An 18,339-nucleotide genomic window follows, 5' to 3' on the forward strand; every position below is an offset into this window, starting at 1 on the left:
TGCTTGGGACGAAGGCACTTGCAAGCTTCTCCAAGTGTAGCATTGTGTAGGATTAAGGACTCTTATTACTGTAGACTTCATCTAGCCAGGATGGTGTGAGGAAGATTGATCTTTTTGTTTCAGCTGATGGCTATTATTTTTTAAAATAGCTTTACTCTTCTAACTATAAAATCATGTCATGTCTACTTCAGAAATTCAGAAAATACATAAGAGCATAAAGAAGAAAATAAGGATTACCTGTAATCTTACTACCCAGGGGTAACCAACAGTTGTCATTTTGATGAATATCCTTTCAGACCTTTTTCTGTGTTTACACACACATACACACACACTTTTTTAAACAAACATGGAATCTTACAAGTATGTACTATTTTGTAAGCTTAGTTTTTTCTACTTAACATATTTCATGTCAGTATATTTAGGTGTACGCCAGCATTTTCAGTGGCTACAGAATATTCCATTTTATTGACTTACTGCAGTTTGTTTAGCCAGTCTGTATTGATGGATACTCAGGTTTATTTCAGCCTTTCACTTTTATAAAGCATGCTTTGATAAACACTCTTGTACATACATATTCAAGCATTTTGCCTAAAAGTAGCACTGTCCAGTATAAATATGGTTCAAGTCACATACGAATTTTAAATTTCCTAGTAATCAAATTTTTAGAAAACTGTAAAAAGAAACAGGTAAAATTAATTTTTGTAACATATTTTACTTAATGCAGTATATAAGAAATATTAAAAGTTTAACATATAGTCAATATTTAAATACTAATGAGATATCTTATGTATGTTTTTTCATGTCAAGTCTTTGAAATCCAGAGCGTATTCTACATTTACAGTTCCTCTCGATTTGGGCTAACCACATTTCGAGTCCTCAGTAGCCACATGTGACTAGTGGATACTGAATTGGACAGCACAGATTTACGTTCCTGGAAATTCAGTTGCTGGGACAAAGGGCTCGTACTTTTGTTTCTTTTTTAAGGCTTTTGGAAGATACTGCCAAGTTGGCCCTTAGAAGAATTATAACCATTTAATTCTCATCTGTAGCAGTTGTTTTCCTGGACTCCCACCACAGAGTATTATTGATCCTCTTATTTTTCCTAAACTGTAGGTGAGAAATGAAGGCAATCATTTCTTGATAACTTTCTGTTTGATATTTACATAATACCTCTTGACTTAGCTTTGAAATCTATGCTATGTTTGGTCTGTTTCTTAGAGAATGAGTTCTATGTAGGAAGACTTTTGGTCCCTGTTGAGCTACTACCTAATTTGTCCAACGTGGTTAATTAGGCATTTATACTATGTAGAAAGTAAAGTAGGGTCAACAGAGCAAGTGCTTTTCCAAAGCAACTGAGTGGGGGACCCAGGAGGAGAGTGTCAGATTCTTTCACCCACTCTGAAAAGATGGGCCCTAGATGGCTCGCAGAGCTGTGGAAGCTTGAAAACTACCGCAGCCAATCTCATCAGAACATTTGTTTTATTGTTTTGGGTTTCTTAGGAATTAAGGTTGTCTTCAGGCCTGAAACAATCTTTAATTGTGATGAGTTAGATAAGGAAGCAACCCGGACTTGTAGTAGTACTAGTAGTAGGCAGTAGTAGTAGTAGGTAGTACTAGTAGTAAGTAGTAGTCGTCATCATCGTCGTAGTGGTAGTAGTAACATATGTAGTAGGATTGCCCTATCCGCTGGATTCACAGTGAAGTCATACACATCAGTGTATGTTGGAGTCTCTTTATATGGACATTTTATGAACTCACGTTTAACCATATATGCCTGGCCAAAAGAAAAAGAGGGAGAGAGAAACAGCTTAAGTAGTGCCAGTGATTCTGCCTGCCATCTTTTTCAGTGTGCTCATGCCCTGGAGTAAGCATGGGTGGCAGGTGGAATCTGTGGCTGCCGTAGTTATTCTTTGTTCCGGGTACCTCTCCAGTGAGCATCTCGTCAGACAGACTGCGAATCTAGTGGTTACAGTTACAGCCTGCAGTCTTTGTCCAGCACGGTCCCCAAATGTAATCATCTTGTGTTTAATCGACGCAGCGGCTGTAGTGTTTGAGGGGAGAAACTGACCATGCTGGACTGGCACAGAGACTGTGGTGCTGTACTTTCTGGGCAATTTTCGGGATTTTTAAAGCAGTTTTGTGAGAACTTGATTTTTGCTTTATGCTCACACTTTAGAACCTGACCACTGCAAAAAGATGCTACTCTATTATTGTTATTTGTGTCTTAACACTTATTCTTAAATCAATTTATTAAAATTATACATGAATATGATAAAGAATACAGAAGCATTCAGGAAGACAACAGTCCTTTGCCTTACTTTCAGTCTCATTTTATTTCGTTTTCCTTTTATAATTTTAAATAATTTGTTTAGATCTCTATTTCTTGATTTCTTTATCCTCTGGTATGAAAGATGAGAATGCTACTGACAGGTTAAGATGAAGACTGAGTAGTGACCATTTCATTTAGCAACATGGTGGCCATCCTCTACCTTGATGAGCAGTTTTGGTAGGGTGGGAGGGATGCAGGCTTGACTGGGATGGGTTTGTGAGAGGACGGGAAAAAGGGATCTGAGGTAGTGAGTATAGCCAACTCTTTCTAGGAATGTTACTTTAGAAGGGAGCAGAGAAATGGGAGGTTAGATGGAGAAGGATGTGGAGTCAAGAGAAGTGTTTTGTTTTTGAGATGGGAGCAATAACAGCATGTTTGTATGTTGGCAAGAATGATGCAGCAGAAGGGAAATTGATGGTGATGGGGGTGGATATCTGTAGCAATGTCCTTGAGGAGGTATGTGAGATGGGACTAGGGCATCCTTAGGGAATGGTGGCCTTTGATAGTGGGGACAGTTTAATCGTAGTGACAGGTGGGAAGACAGTATGTGAGTAGACACAGATAGGTAGGAGTCTCTGAAAATTCTCTTTTCATCGTTCTGTTTTCTTTGAAATAGAAACCAAGGTCATAAATTGTGAATGAGGAGTAAGGAAGGAGGTGGTAGAAATTTGGGAGGAAGAGGTATGAGGTAGTCATTCCATTCTTCTTCCACTACGTTTTTACATTCTGCCCTGCAACTGCAACCAAGATTCCCATACTCTATTCATATGTTGACCCTGGGAGTTGAAAACCAGTCAACTGCATTTACAGTGTGTTATTATCATGTAAATAAGGGTGTAATACCAGGGCAGGGAGGGACTGGAAAATGACTTTTTCTTTCCTGTGTGTTCAGAGGCCTGTCTGTAGGAGTATGTTCCTAGTTCAGTACAAGTGCCTAGTTCCTAGTTCAAGTAGATTTTTTATAACCCTCCATCGGTTGCTTAAAATCATGCTGTATTTTAGTTTGCTTCAGATTTGTTTTTTTCTTCTTTTTATTTTTTTGTGTTTTTTTTCTTTTTCTTTTTTGCTTCACATTTGGACTGTTTATCTATTATATCATTTTTTTCCTAGGTCTCTAGATATTCTTTTCTTCCCCTGATGGCTCAGTTTTATCATCTCAATCCTTCTTCCCCCAAACCTTAAATCATGCGGTCTCTCCTCTTACATTCTCCCGGTTTGAGAGGGTTGTTCTCTGGGTCTGGCGCACTGGGTCCTCCTGGGACTTCCTTTCCTTGCTCTTCTAGGGTGGAGCTGTGTTCTGGCTCTTCCTGTATCTCAGTTTGTCAGTTTGGTGCCAAACATGGATGGGGAGTAAATGATCTGATTTTTTGCAGATTTAAAAATGCTCTGCCTCATTTGTCATTGATATCAATATATTCTTCATGGATTGGGTATAAATTTCTGGGTTGAAAATTACTTTCGCTCAGAACTTGAAAGTACTGCCCTGTATTAGTTTCCTATTGTTTTTTAAAAATATTTAATTATTTATTTATTTATTTTGGCTGCACTGGGTCTTAGTTGCAGCATGCGGGATCTTTAGTTGTGGCATGCGAACTGTTAGTTGCGGCATGCATGCAGGATCTAATTCCCCAACCAGGGGTTGAACCCGGGTCGCCTGCATTGGGAGCTTTGGAGTCTTACCCACTGGACCTCCAGGGAAGTCCCAGTTTCCGATTGTTACTACAACAAATTACCACAAACTTGGTGGCTTAAAACAGCAGAACTTTATTGTCTCACAGTTCTGGAGGCTAGAAATCCTAAAATCCAGGTGGTCAGCAGGGCTGTGCTCCTTCCAGAGACTCTGGGGGAGCATCTGTTTCCTTGCTTTTTCCAGCTTCTCGAGGCTGCCTGCATTCCTTGGCTCATGGCTCTTTTCCATCTTCAAAACCAGCAATCCCATCACACCAAGTGTTCCTTTTCTGACTGACCCTGTCGCCTCTCTCTTGTAAGGACTTCCTGTTTACATTGGGCCCACCTGGCTAACTCAGGATCCTCTCCCCATTGCAGAGCCTTAACTTAATCACACCTGTGAAGAAGTCCTTTTGCCTTGTAAAGTAAGGTATTCACAGGTTCTGGGGATTAGAATGGCATGTGGACCTCTTTGGGGACCATTGTTCAGCCTTCCACATGCCCTGTTGTCTTCTGTCATCCAGATGTTGTCCAAGGTGGTTGCTGGTTTGAGTCTCATTCCTTTGTAGGTGACTTGTTTTTGTTCTCTGGAAATGTTTAGGATCTTCTGTTTATTCTTGGTTTTCTGAAATTGCCCGAAGCTATGTCTAGGTATGGGTCCTTTATTATTCATTGTGTTGAGTACTTACTGGGCCCTTTTAATCTTAAGATTGTGTGGTCTTTCAGTTTTGGGAAGATCTCTTCTAATATTTCTTTGCTAATTTCCTTCTCTCCATCATCTCTGCTCTCTTTTAGGTATTAAACTGGATTAGTGTTGTTTTTTCTCTGACATGTTCCATCTTTCTGTGATTTTCTGTATCTGTGTTCAGAAAAATTTTGAGTTTAATTTCCTAGTTCTTTTTTTTTTTTTTTGTGGTACGCGGGCCTCTCACTGTTGTGGCCTCTCGCGTTGCGGAGCACAGGCTCTGGGGACACGCAGGCTCAGCGGCTGTGGCTCATGGACTCAGCCGCTCCGTGGCATGTGGGATCTTCCCGGACCCGGGCACGAACCCGTGTCCCCTGCATCAGCAGGCGGACTCTCAACCACTGCGCCACCAGGGAAGCCCGCAATCATATTTTTAATCTCTAAAAGATCTTTTGTTTTCTGAGTGTTCCTTTTCTATATAATTAATATACTTAGAGTATATTATGTACATTTAAAGTTCTTTTGCTTTTGTTTTATATTCACTTTAGTTCTTAGAAGTATCCCTATCTCCACCAGCTTTTGTTTACTCTGGACTTTTTTCCTCTCTTTTACATTTTTATCCAAGTTTAAACATGTATACAGTTTTTTTTTTTGTTTTTTTCTTTTGCGTTACGCGGGCCTCTCACTGTTGTGGCCTCTCCCGTTGCGGAGCACAGGCTCCGGATGTGCAGGCTCAGCGGCCATGGCTCACGGGCCCAGCCGCTCTGCGGCATGTGGGATCTTCCCGGACCGGGGCACGAACCCGTATCCCCTGCATCGGTAGGTGGACTCTCAACCACTGCGCCACCAGGGAAGCACACATGTATACAATTTAAAGAGTCAAATAATTCTACAGAGCTTGTTATGAAAACTAGTGTATGCTGACTGTACACTCCACTACCTTGCCATACATAACCCACTCTCCTAAAGCAACAATTATATTTTAAATTATTACTATTATTTTTTGAATTCATGAATTTATCTCTGTATCTCTAAGTGACATGTTTCATTTCTACTATATTTTTCAGTTTTAGGCATTATTTATTGACTCCTCATTATGAAAATGAGGATTTAGCCCTTGTTCCTGCTACACTCATGCACACTTTCTGTCCCTTCCTGGTTATATTGTAATTTGGTTAGATCAGTAGTCAGTGTTTACATTATTATGTCTGTGTAAACACTGTTCACAGCTCAGCCGGGTAATATATATGCCATGATTATTTTTCCTTTCTCACACATCGTTTTGTTTTCTAGAGTTAATAACTGTTACTTTTTTGTTTATTTTGTTTTCTATGCTGTAATTCAAGCCTGAACTTTTCTCTAGTTGTCTAAATCTCCCCTCAAGATAATCAGTTGCATCAGCTCTTCTGCCAGCTTACCTTCCTAAAGAAGTCTCTCCCAGAACTTTTTTTTAAAAAAATTATTTATTTATTTATGACTGCGTTGGGTCTTCGTTGCTGCGCGTGAGCTTTCTCTAGTTGTGGCAAGCGGGGGCTACTCTTCATTGTGGTGCACGGGCTTCTCATGGCGGTGGCTTCTCTTGTTGCGGAGCACGGGCTCTAGGTGCGTGGGCTTCAGTAGTTGTGGCACACAGGCTCAGTACTTGTGGCTCGTGGGCTCTAGAGCGCAGGCTTCAGTAGTTGTGGCGCACAGGCTTAGTTGCTCCGCGGCATGTGGGATCTTCCCGGACCAGGGCTTGAACCTGTGTCCCCTGCATTGGCAGGTGGATTCTTAACCACTGTGCCACCAGGGAAGCCCCGTCTCCCAGAACCTTTTGGCCTGCTCTAATCTGGACTGTTAACCCTTCTCTGGTGCCCGGCCGTCATGCTGGGATCTCCCTGCACCACCATCCTAGGGATTACCTTCACTTCCCACTTGTGTGGATCTCCTTGTCAGGATCTTTCTTGGCTTATTCCCTTATTTTGGTGAAGCACACCCTCTAATAGCTTGCTGAGGAAGGATGCATGAGAGGGAAACTTTTTTAGACCTTGATTGTCTGAAAGTACCTTTACTCTATCATCACAATTGATTGACTCGCCGACTGTGTATAAAAGTCTATAGAATATTCCTTTGCTTTCCACCTTCTGAAGTTGCTGTTGGTGAGTCAGAAGCCATTCTGATCCCTGATCTTAATGTTTTTTCCTCCCTGTTTTGAATTCTTTGTCCAAAGAATTCTGGAATTTCATGATGCTGCACCTTGTTGTGGATGTGTTTCATCATTGTGCAGAGTGTCTGCAGGCCTTTTCAGGCTGGAGACTCGTATCTTTCAGTCCTCAGAAATTTTCTTGAAATTATTTTGTTAGTGATTTTTCTACCCTCTCTTTTCTCTTCTTTTTCTGCAAGGCCTATCATTTGGTGTTAGACTTTTCGTCTGATTTTCTTCTTTTTTTTTCTCGTCAGTTTTCCAGTTCTTTCTCTCTGTCTTTTTTTTCTTTTCTCTCCCCCCCCCCCCCGCCACCACTTCCTAAGACATTTCCTCGGCTTTATTTTCTCATCTGTTGAGTATTTTTATTTCTTGTCATACATTTTATTTCTCTGGGGATATACCTGGTGTATATATGTATGTATAGTCTTAAGAGTTCTTCCTGATTAGTCTGTTTCCTCCACGCTGCTTTCTTTTCTTTTGTTTTAACCTGGGTGTAATATGTTAGATGCTTTCTTCAAATATTTGGTGCTCTCTTGTCCACTGTTGACTTTCAAGAGTGGGGTACTCAGAAGCTGATTAGCAGCTTTGTATGTTTGGATGAGGCTCTTTGTCTGTGGTTTCCATTGTAAAGTGCTCTATCTGGGCCATGTGGGGAAACCCCCATGTCAGTATTTTTAGATCTTTGTTCTTTATGGGATCTTAGTTGCTAGAGAACTTCTAATCTCCTGCCTGGCTGCCAGCATTGTAGGAGGTGGGTAGGCTGGGGGTCTCAGCATTCAGTCTGTGAACTTCTGCTTATTCCCCGTTTCGAGAACTATGCCCTTGCCTCAACTGTGTCTGGTGTCCCCCTGTCCAGAGACCCTATGTTTAACTCTCTTCAAGGGATAAACCTCTAAACGTCTGCCTGAGTAAAGAGGTGTGTTGACTGTTTGTAGCCCTACCTTCCTCTCCTCTCCTAGAGGTGCCTGGCACTGCTAGTTCTTGAAGCTTCTGGGGTTGTATTTGCGGACCGTGAGGGGATTGCTTCTTTTTCTTCACTGCCAGCACCAAGGTCAACTAGCTCAGGTTTGCTAAGTCAGTTATTTGTCCATCTGCTTAAAAAAAAAAAACTGGTTTATTGAGCTATAATTGACATACAGTAACCTGCGTATAGGTCCCATTTCTGTAACCCTAACCCTGTAAACAGCATCCCTGGAAAGAGTTGTCTGTACTCACTGTCTTGAATCCCTTTCTCTTGTTCTCTCATGAACGCATTCCAGTCAAGCCTGTATCCCTCTTGCTCCACCAAAACTGCTCCTCAGGGTCACAGATGACCACCATGTTGCTGAGTTAAATGGTCAGTTCTCAGTCCTCATCTTACTTCACCTGTCAGCAGCATCTGTACAATTTGACCTCTGTGTACACACGTGAAACCATCACCACAGTCAAGATGACGAACATATTCCTCATCCCCAGAAGTTCCTCAGCCTCTTTGTAATCTCTGTCTCTGTCCCTCCCCATTCCTCGGCAACCACTAATCTACTCTCTGTCACTGTAGATTAGTTTGCATTTTCTAGAGTTTTATATAAATGGAATCATGCAGTTTGTACTCTTCTCGTCTGTCTTTCACTCAGTGTAATTATTTTGAGATTCAGCCATGTTTTTGCCTATATCAGCAGTTCATTGCTGAGTAGTAGTAGTAGTAGTATATGGATATAGCACATTTGCTTTGTTTTGTTTCTGGTTTTTAGCTGTTATGGATAAAGCTGCCGTGAACATTTGTGTGCATGCTTTTGTATGGACATATACTTCATGCCTCCTGAAGAACTAAGAACGGACTGGCTGGGTCACATGGTAAATATGTTTAGTTTTCATAGAAACTGCCAAGCTGTTTTCTAAAGTGGTTATACCATTTTATAATCCTCCCAGCAGTGTATAAAAGTTCCACTTGCTTCACATCCTTATTAACACTTGGTATGGTCAGTCTTTTTAATTTCAGACATTCTAATAACCGTGTAGTCATTGGCTTTTTAGCTTACAAAACTTAGTTTCTGTCATCTCTCTTATCCAGGTATACCTCAGAGATATTGCAGGTTCATTTCCAAACCACTGCAATAAAGCGAATATCTCAATAAAGTGACTCACATGACTGTTTTTGTTTCCCAGTGCATATAAAAGTTATGGCTGCACTATACTATTAAGTGTATAATAGCAATAGCATTATGTCTAAAAAAAATCTGCATACCTTAATTAAAAAATGCTTTAGTGCTACAAAATGCTAACTGTCATCTGAGCCTTCAGTGAGTTGTAATCTTTTGGCCGGTGGAGGGTCTTGCCTTGATGTTGATGGCTGCTGACTGATTGCGGGGAGGCAGCGGGGTGGTGGGGGTGTTGGGGGCGTGGGGGGTGGTGTTTGCTGGAGGCGGGGGGCGGTGAAGTTTGCCGCAGTGATTGTTCCTTTCATGAATGATTTCTCTGTCGCAGGTGATGCTGTTTGATAGTGTTTTACTCACAGTAGAACCTTTTTCAAAATTGGAGTCAGTCGTCTCAAACCCTCCCACTGCTTTATCAGCTAAGTTCATGTCATGTTCTAAATCCTTTGTTGTCATTTCAACAATCAGTTTTGAGTTCACCGTCTTATATGGGCATGGTTTGTGGCACCCCGAGATAGTCACAACTGTAACATCAGACATCACTGATCACAGATCACCGAAACAGATATGATAATAATGGAAACGTTTGAAATATTGTGAGACTAACTAAACTGTGACACAGAGACATGAAGTGAGCAAATGCGTTGGGAAATGGTGCCTATAGACTTGCTCGATACAGGGTTGCCAGAAACCTTCAATTTGTAAAACACAGGGTATCTGCGAAGTGCGATGAAACAAGGTATGCTTGTACTTTGTCCTTCCTTTGTGGGTTTATTCCTTTTAAATTTATTTTAGCTAGTGGAATAAAATAGAGAGTTCAGAAATAGATTCTCACAAATATAGGCAATTGGCTTTTCACAAAGGTGCAGAGGTAGTGGAGAAAGATAGTCTTTTCAACAAATGGTGCTAGTACAATGGTACATTCATTTGCAAAAAAAGTGAACTTCAACTTACAGCTCATACTTCATACAAAAATTAACAAAATACTTCATCAACTTGAATGTTAAGCATAAAACTATAAAGTGTTTTGAAGAACACATGGGAGAAAAATCTCCATGACCTTTGGTTAGAGAGAGTTCTTAGATCATCAAAAGCATAATCCTTAAAAGAACAAACTGATGATTGGACTAAATCAGAAGGAAATCTTTTGCTCTGTGAAAGACGCATTAACAGAATGAAAAGAAGAGCTACAGACTGAAAGAAAATATTTGCAAATCACTCATCTGACAAAGGATTTGTGTCCAGGATATATGAAGAACTCTTAAAACCCAACAATAAAAAATACCCTTTAAAAAAAAAGGGCAAAATACTTGAACAGAAACTTTACCAAGGAAGATATATGATGACAAATAAGCACATGAAAAGATGTTTATTTAACATAATCATTAGTGTTGATGGAAATGCAAATTAAAACCACAAGGAGATGCCCCTATATACCTATTAGAATGACCAAAAACAAACACCTGACAACATCAAGTGTCAGCAAGGGTGCAGAGCAACTGGAGCTTCCATGCATTGCTGGTGGGAATGCAAAATGGTATAGCCACTGTAGAAGAAAGCTAGTTTTTTTATAAAGTTAAACGTATATTTACGAGATGATCCAGCAGTCCTACTTTTAGATATTTTCCCTAGAGAAATGAAAACATATGTCCGCACAAAGACTTGTATGTGTGTGTTTATAGCAGCATTAATCATAATCACCAAAAACTGGAAACAGCTCAAATGTCCTTCAGTAGACAAACAGATAAATTGTGGTACATTACTCAGCAATAAAAAGGAGCAAAATATTGATAAATGCAGAATCACTGATGAATCTCAAAGGTATTATGCTAGTGAAAGATGCCAGTCTCAAAATATTATATGTATACTTTAACATTCCATTTATATGACATTTTGGAAAAAGTAAAACTAAAGGGATGGAGAATAGATCAGTGGCTGGCAGAGGTTAGGGGTGGGGGAAGGGTTTGACTACAAAGGGGCAGCCCTGCTTTCTTCTTTGTTTCCTGTAAGTTTCTATTTTCCTCTTCGGTAGACTCATTTCCTTGGAGTGTTTCATCCCTAAATTTTGTCCGCTGGCTTGCCTCTGAACCCTTCCGCTTGGCTTGATTGTGAACATTTTGCTTAGATTGAGGGAGGGGTGTAAATAGTTATGTGGTTATTCCCACATAACTCTGGGAATATTTCTTATGGTAATGGGTACATGATACAGTACTTCTAGGGATGGAGGAATGGGCTACATCAACCTATAGTGTCATTTTTGCTTGAAAAATATATCTCTGGTACTAAAACCTTACCCAGAAGAGAATAATAGATTATGCAGAGCTTCTAGATTTTGATGTGGGTTAGAACTGAAAAATGAGATGTCTTTAAACTCCTTTTCCTTCTCTCTTTGATAAGTGATATAATGTGGTTTGGACACTCAGAGATTCCTGAGATTCCAGGTTCTGGTTGATGATTTACTGCAAAATTGCTTATAAATTGAAGTAGAAAATGTTTTGCAGACCTGGCAGCTTTCTGGCTTCACACCCATTTGTCACCCAGCATTTCCCTTTGTGTATAGAACAAGAATTAATTAGACTGCACTGCAGGAAAAGTTTATGGCTATAATTTATATAGGATGAATTTCTTTTTAAAGAGACAGCACTGTTTTGTTATACCTATATACATATAAGTGTGTGTATATATAAAGGGTTTTTTTTTCATTAAAGCAGTGTCTGTGAGCTTCTGGAGTGAACAGTCATTTTTCTGCTTAATGCTAGATGTTGGTGGAATAGACGCTTTTATGGTGATTGCTTTCTGATTAAACTGTTGAGGTTTTTGTTTCTTGTTTTTAAATTCATTGTGTACTAGTGAGCAGGCCTCAGTTTTAGGTTTACATTTTACACATTGGTCAGACTTGTCTGGTTTCCAGAGCTTTGTATTCTTTTGGTCTCTTTGAAGACTTAGGATTGTGTCTTTTTTTTAGGGTCTTGCTCATTCAGTTAATGTTTTCATAATCAATGCAAGTCAGAACTTGCAATTTGTTCCTGATTTGCACATTAAAGAGCTCCATTAATTAAGAATCTTGGTGTTTGGCATGTTCCTGCAGGATCTGTGCCTTATTTACATGGTAAGAGTGCAAGATGCAAGTTTCTCCGTTGTAGTGGCAATTGCAGTTAATCCTGCTTTTTCTTTCTTTCTTCTTCTTCTTTTTTTTCGGCTTGTGAATGACAATTAATTCACAACTCATTGAAACTGCTTAGGGATACATTGTACCAAAGTAGGAAAGAGGGATCCAAATGTAGGGGGCCACAGGAAGAGCAGAAAGTAAATCCTTTGTTTAAAGGGGAAAAAACCTCTGAAAGACATAGAGAATTTATGTGTTTGGTTTTTGTTGGTTGTTTCACTTGGCTAAATGTAGGAGGCCTAATTCTGTTTACTCTGAATTTGCAGATTTTTTTTTCCTCTTGGTAATAGTAGTTGTACTGATAAATGAGGTTGCCTTTCATAATCCAAATAACCCCAGACATCTAGAAGAACATACCCCTGTGCTTATGTCAAGTATGCTGTTTCATAATATTCCTTTTGTGAGTTTCTTTTTCATGAAATGACTTTCCAAAGTGTTTGGGTTGTTACCATTTCTTTTGGACGCCTTGGTCAAAGCTGGAGGTGGTCTCCATCTTGATATGTTAGATGGTATAAAAGCAGTTGGAAATGTGAAATCAGATCACTGGTTTAGCAGGTTCCTGCTTTCCAGTTTCAACCATGGCTAATGCTTACCTACTTATTATGTATTTTCCCAACAGTAGCTAGTCCATCTTTAAAAATACCATGAGAAGCTGCAAAGCATTTTTCGAAAGAGTGGAGACCTTTTTTCCCCTGATATTTATGAAACTTGCTAGGGCTTTTATGGGACTTAATTTAATTTGTCCTTATACTCTTCCATTACAATATATATGTAAAATCTTTACATATATCTTTATATATAAAGGTATATATAAAATCTTCACGGTAAAAAAATACATAAACAGTAGAGATGTATGTGAAAGTTCTTCCACTTTCCCAAATTCCCATACCTCCTTCTCAGAGAAAACAATGGAAGTGTATTCTTCCAGATATTTTAATATATTTAATATATATTTTTTTCCACTATATATATTTTTCCATTAAGCTTTTTTTTTTTTTTTTTTTTTTGCGCGGTACGCGGGCCTCTCACTGTTGTGGCCTCTCCCATTGTGGAGCACAGGCTCCGGAAACGCAGGCTCAGCGGCCACGGCTCATGGGCCCAGCCACTCCACGGCATGTGGGATCTTCCCGGACCGGGGCACGAACCTGTGTCCCTTGCATTGGCAGGCAGACTCTCAACCACTGCGCCACCAGGGAAGCCCTCCATTAAGCTTTAATGGAAGTTTGACAAGGAGAGGAGATTGGGAGGTGTGGGGAATAAAAGCAAAGGCTATTATTATGTTAGTTATAAATTATCTTAGAGAAAGTCAGTATGTCATGATACCTTTAGACAATTCTCTCTTGATTATTATAATTATTAAATTTATTACCTGTCCCCAAATAAATTTGCCCATATTACTTGCTTTGAAAGTTTGTTGTGCTTGGACTACACTTTCGTTTGAGTTCTTTGGTAATTTTTCATTTGCTCTCATGTAATATTGATTGTTTTGCTTGGTGTTTAGTCTCAAATCTCCCAGATTCTGTTTTTCTTGAGGCAGTTGAATAAATTTGCTTCTGTATAAGTCCAAAATGCTACTATTTTGAGAAGAGTTTTTACTAGCTATTCATATTGTTTCATGCAAGGAAAATTTTTATAAGTAGAGGGGCTGTTCAGATAATCTTAAAGATTCTTTCGTCCTTAAGATGGCACATAATCTATGCTACGTGAATGTCAGCAGTGGTGGGGGTTTGGAAGAGGGCAGAGACAAATGTGCTAACTCGAGTGATTAGAAAGCATTTCCCGTGTCCTCAGTAAGGCTCATGCGGTAGAAGAACACGAGGGAAAAGAAATCAGAAGTGACCTTTTGAGAATCGGGTTGGTTAATTTACTTCTGTCTTGGTATTTTATTGAGCAAGTACAATGCAGGATGCCACTATCCTCTAAAAATAATAAAAATAGCTCCCATTTGTTAGTTGGCACTACTCCCCATGCACTGTATTAAGTTTTTACGAATGTCTCATTTAGTTCTCATGGCAGCCTGTGAAATAGGGGCTGGCTGATAACTATGTTGTACAGAAGAGGAAATCAAGTCTTAGGTTAAGTAACCTGGTTAAGGCCACACAGTTAGAGGCAAGGCCAGTATGACGTCTGCTTTGCTTCAGAACCACTGCTCTAGACCATCACTATGCACATAGTCTGAACTACTCTAATCTGTGTTTTTTTTTTTTTTAATCTTCCCTTTAAAGAAAGTATGAGGGAATAAAGAAATGGAATAAATGCCAAAGCTTAAAGGAATGAAGGCAGGAGAGAGATGGAGATGAATTTGTTGTAAAACAGAAGGCTTAGAGTGTGAATCGTAAATGTATCCTTCAGTTTTTCTAAAGATCATTCCTTCGTACTGCTTTTTCAGTAAGAGAGCTAGAAGGGCCCTTGGGGGATCAGATGATCTAGTCCCTCCCCTAGGCAGGCAAGACTTTTTTTAAGTGATAAAGAAAAAGATAAAAATGTGTTTTTCTTATTATAAATGTGCTACATATTCATTATATAAAATTTAGAAAATGGCCAAGGGAAAGTAAGGAAATAATCTTCCTCAATCTCAGCAGCTGGAGTTATGTACTTTTAATATTTTGGTATATGGTATAAATATTTTCTGGTTTTCTTTCCCTCTGTGGGTGTGTAGTTAGAACAAAAATGGAACCATATTCTATATTCTGTTTTGCAGTGTGCTTTTTTCTACTTAACAGAGATCATGAATATTTTTCCATGTCATTAAATATTGTTCTACAGCATTATTTTTAATGGCAGCAGAGACTTTCCATCATATGGGTAGTTTAACTAGTTCTTTATTGTTGGACATTTGGATTGTTTCCAGTTTTTCATTTTTATAAATAATGCAGTAAACATTATTGTTACTAAATCTTTACTCACATCTGTGATAACTTTGTTTCATAAAATAAATTTCTAGGTGTGGAATTAGTATGTGTTCTAAGGATATGCACAATTTTAAGGCATTTGATCTGTATGGCCAAGTCGCCCTCCAGAAAAGCTGGATCAGTTTACATATTCATCTTCTTTATATGAATGTCAGTTTCCCTTATCCTTGTCAACCCTGGATATTATAATTTTGTTTCATCTTTGTCACTTTGATAGGTGGAAAATGGTTTCTGCTTCTTTTAATTTGCATTTTTTAAAAATTTACATTCCCCAGTGTTTAACGAGGGTAAACATTTTTTCCTTACATTTATTGGTCTTTCATATTTCTTTTGTGACCATACAGGGAAAATTTTAAATTAGTTCTAGGGATGGGTGATCTTCTTGTCAATCAAATGTATGGCTACTTCTAATTTCTCCTGCTTTTATTTTAATCTGTCTTTTTGTTTGATTATTCTGTTGACAGGAAGAATTATATCTACTTCAGAAGACCTCTCTGTGTACTTGAATATATTTATTTAATCTTAATCAGCTTTTTAAAAAAATTATTAAAGTGAAGTTTGTAGTAAAAAAAAAATTCTTTTTCAAACAGTACTAATTATCCCCCTCCCCCTGACCTAATCCTGAAATATGTAACATGGATGGTGAAAGTCCTCTTTTTCCTTTCTATTAATAGTGCTCTTCAGAGAGAACTCTCTCTAGCAGTTTGGTGTATATTCTTCTAGGTATTTATGTCAGTTTAACCTTTTTTTAAACTGTAAATGAGATCATAAGGATACGTTGAACTAAAACCATCTTCCCACGTTAATAAATATGTCTTACCTGTTATTTTTTTTTTAGGGAAAGATTTTTTAAAAATTTATTTATTTAGTTTTGGCTGTGTTGGGTCTTTGTTTCGTGCGAGGGCTTTCTCTAGTTGCGGCAAGCGGGGGCCACTCTTCATCGCGGTGCGGGGGCCTTTCACTATCACGGTCTCTCTTGTTGCGGAGCACAGGCTCCTGACGCGCAGGCTCAGTAGTTGTGGCTCACGGGCCCAGTTGCTCTGTGGCATGTGGGATCTTCCCAGACCAGGGCCCGAACCCACGTCCCCCGCATTGGCAGGCAGATTCTCAACCACTACGCCACCAGGGAAGCCCACCTGTTCTTTCTTTAAAAAAAATACTATGCTATCTTTGTTTTCATTTTTTTTCCTGAAGTATTTTAAAGTACTCATCATCATGTCATTTTGCCTCTAAATACTTCTATAAATAGCTCTAAAAAGTAAGAGTGTTTCCTATGTAACACTGTCATCTCCTCTAACCAAATCAATACTTCCTAACAGTCCTAAGTAATATGTCCACTCCATACTCAGATTACTTCAGTTATCCCCCAAAGTATTTATGGTTTAGTGTATTCAGACCAAATTCTGTTTATACTTATCCTTTTCAACAGCTGCCCAGAAAGTTATTTGGCTAAATACCTTATAAATGGGCACTTAAGATGTTTGCTGTTTTTACCTATTATAAATAATGCTAAAAATTAATGTTTTTGTAGCCACCTCTTTGCTTTCTTATCTGATTATTTCTCTAGAATTAATTTCTAGAAGTGGAATAGTAGGGTCAGGAGGCATGCGTTTGTAAAACTTTGATACTTTTTGCCAGATTGCTTTCAGGATCCGTTGAGCTAATTAACTCTTATCAGTTGTGTATGGAGAGTGCCCCTTCACATTCTTGCCAGCATCAAGCACTATCAGAAAAGTATCACATTGCTTTAATTTTTTTTTTTTTTTAAGTAAGGCTAAGCATCTTTTTTTGGATGTATTTGGCCATTTGAATTTTGGAGACTATTAATCCATTTCTTAACATTTTCTTTTTCGGGTTAAGCAAATATTCTTTTATCTTGTCTTACAGGACCTGCCTTCCATCCGTATGATTTGGGCTTTCTTTAATTTCTCCACTTTGTTTTTTCAAGTGTGAGGACCAAATTTAGATATAGCATTTTAACAGAAACTCACTACTGTTTTTTGTTTGTTTGTTTTTTAAATTATTTATTTATTTGGCTGTGCTGGGTCTTAGTTGCAGCATGCGGGATCTAGTTCCCTGACCAGGGATCGAACCCGGGCCCCCTGCATTGGGAGCATGGAGTCTTAACCACTGGACCACCAGGGAAGTCCCCTCACTAGTGCTTTTTATTGTGTCATGGTATTGAGGAGGGCAGTTTTGTCATTTTTTTGGAATTGAAAATTTCATTTCGTTTTCCAGGTAGTTTTGATACATATCCCATAAAGGTACATTGATCTAGAAAATGAAAAATGTGCAGTTTTTTTTTAAAGCTTGTAGTAGTGTTTCATTTTCTTCATCTGTATAACGGTGATATAATAATAGTATGTACCTGAAAGGATTGTTGTGAGGATTTAAATGAGTTACTACATGAAAAGTGCTCAGGCTAGTGTCTGGTACTTAGTAGGTCCTTGATAAGCGTTAGCTATTAATCGTAATAGTGGTAATAGTTTTTTTCTTAGGCTATAGCTCTGTGGCCACAGTATTTGTTTCCCTCTTCTTAAAGGGGTTATATAAATAAGTACTGGTACTATACTTATAGTTAGTTCTTTGGAGATTTGAAATGCACACACAAAAAGCACATGCCAGGAAGAATATTAGGATGTCATTTTTATTCAGTTATTCATTCAACAGTGTGGAGTCTGCCGTTTGCCAACACCCAGTATACCAAGGTGAGCGGTTCAGTCCCTGCCTCAGGATGCTCACAGCAAGGTGTGGAGATAGGTAAACCACTTTTTAAGCATCATTTAAATGTTTTTACATGAAAGCAGCATCTCAACGTGTTTCATTTTTGGGTTGATGAATAAGCAGTGCTTACCTTCGCTAATATTAAAAGGAACGCAAATAAAATAATCTTTTATTTTCTGAGCCTCAGTTTATCCAAGTGGCGATAATGACTTTTCATGAGAATGCATTGTAACATGCCTAACAAAAATTGTTAATTATTTTCATGTTTGTAAGTTCTTAAATCTGATACAGTGGTTTTGAGACTCTTAGGAGTAGCCTATACATCTTATAGTTGGCGTGTTCAAATAAGGAAAAAGTTAAGCTTGATTACCTTGCTTCTGTTAACAAAAGGTCAGTTTGTTGAGGATACACAGTTGTTGAAGGTAGCAGATAGGGAGTCCACATTTTGTTTGCTTGTCAGCATTTAGATTTGGAAATGATAGTGTAGTTAGATGTTCTGTCATGTGACTTGGGCATCAATTCTCTGGAACTGAAATAT

General features: G+C 38.7%; 1 protein-coding gene and 1 non-coding gene across 3 annotated transcripts in view; one reads left to right on the forward strand and one right to left on the reverse strand.

The window, feature by feature from the left end:
- The window catches only part of AATF (apoptosis antagonizing transcription factor), a 98,732-nt gene that overhangs the window by 9,788 nt on the left and 70,605 nt on the right, over positions 1–18,339 (forward strand). The gene's annotated exons all lie outside the window — the stretch shown is intronic.
- TRNAW-CCA (transfer RNA tryptophan (anticodon CCA)) lies at positions 17,150–17,222 on the reverse strand. Its single transcript has one exon. It is a non-coding gene; the product is annotated as a tRNA-Trp (tRNA).

This window comes from Lagenorhynchus albirostris, chromosome 20 (assembly GCF_949774975.1).
Source record: "Lagenorhynchus albirostris chromosome 20, mLagAlb1.1, whole genome shotgun sequence".
Lineage (NCBI taxonomy): Eukaryota > Metazoa > Chordata > Mammalia > Artiodactyla > Delphinidae > Lagenorhynchus > Lagenorhynchus albirostris.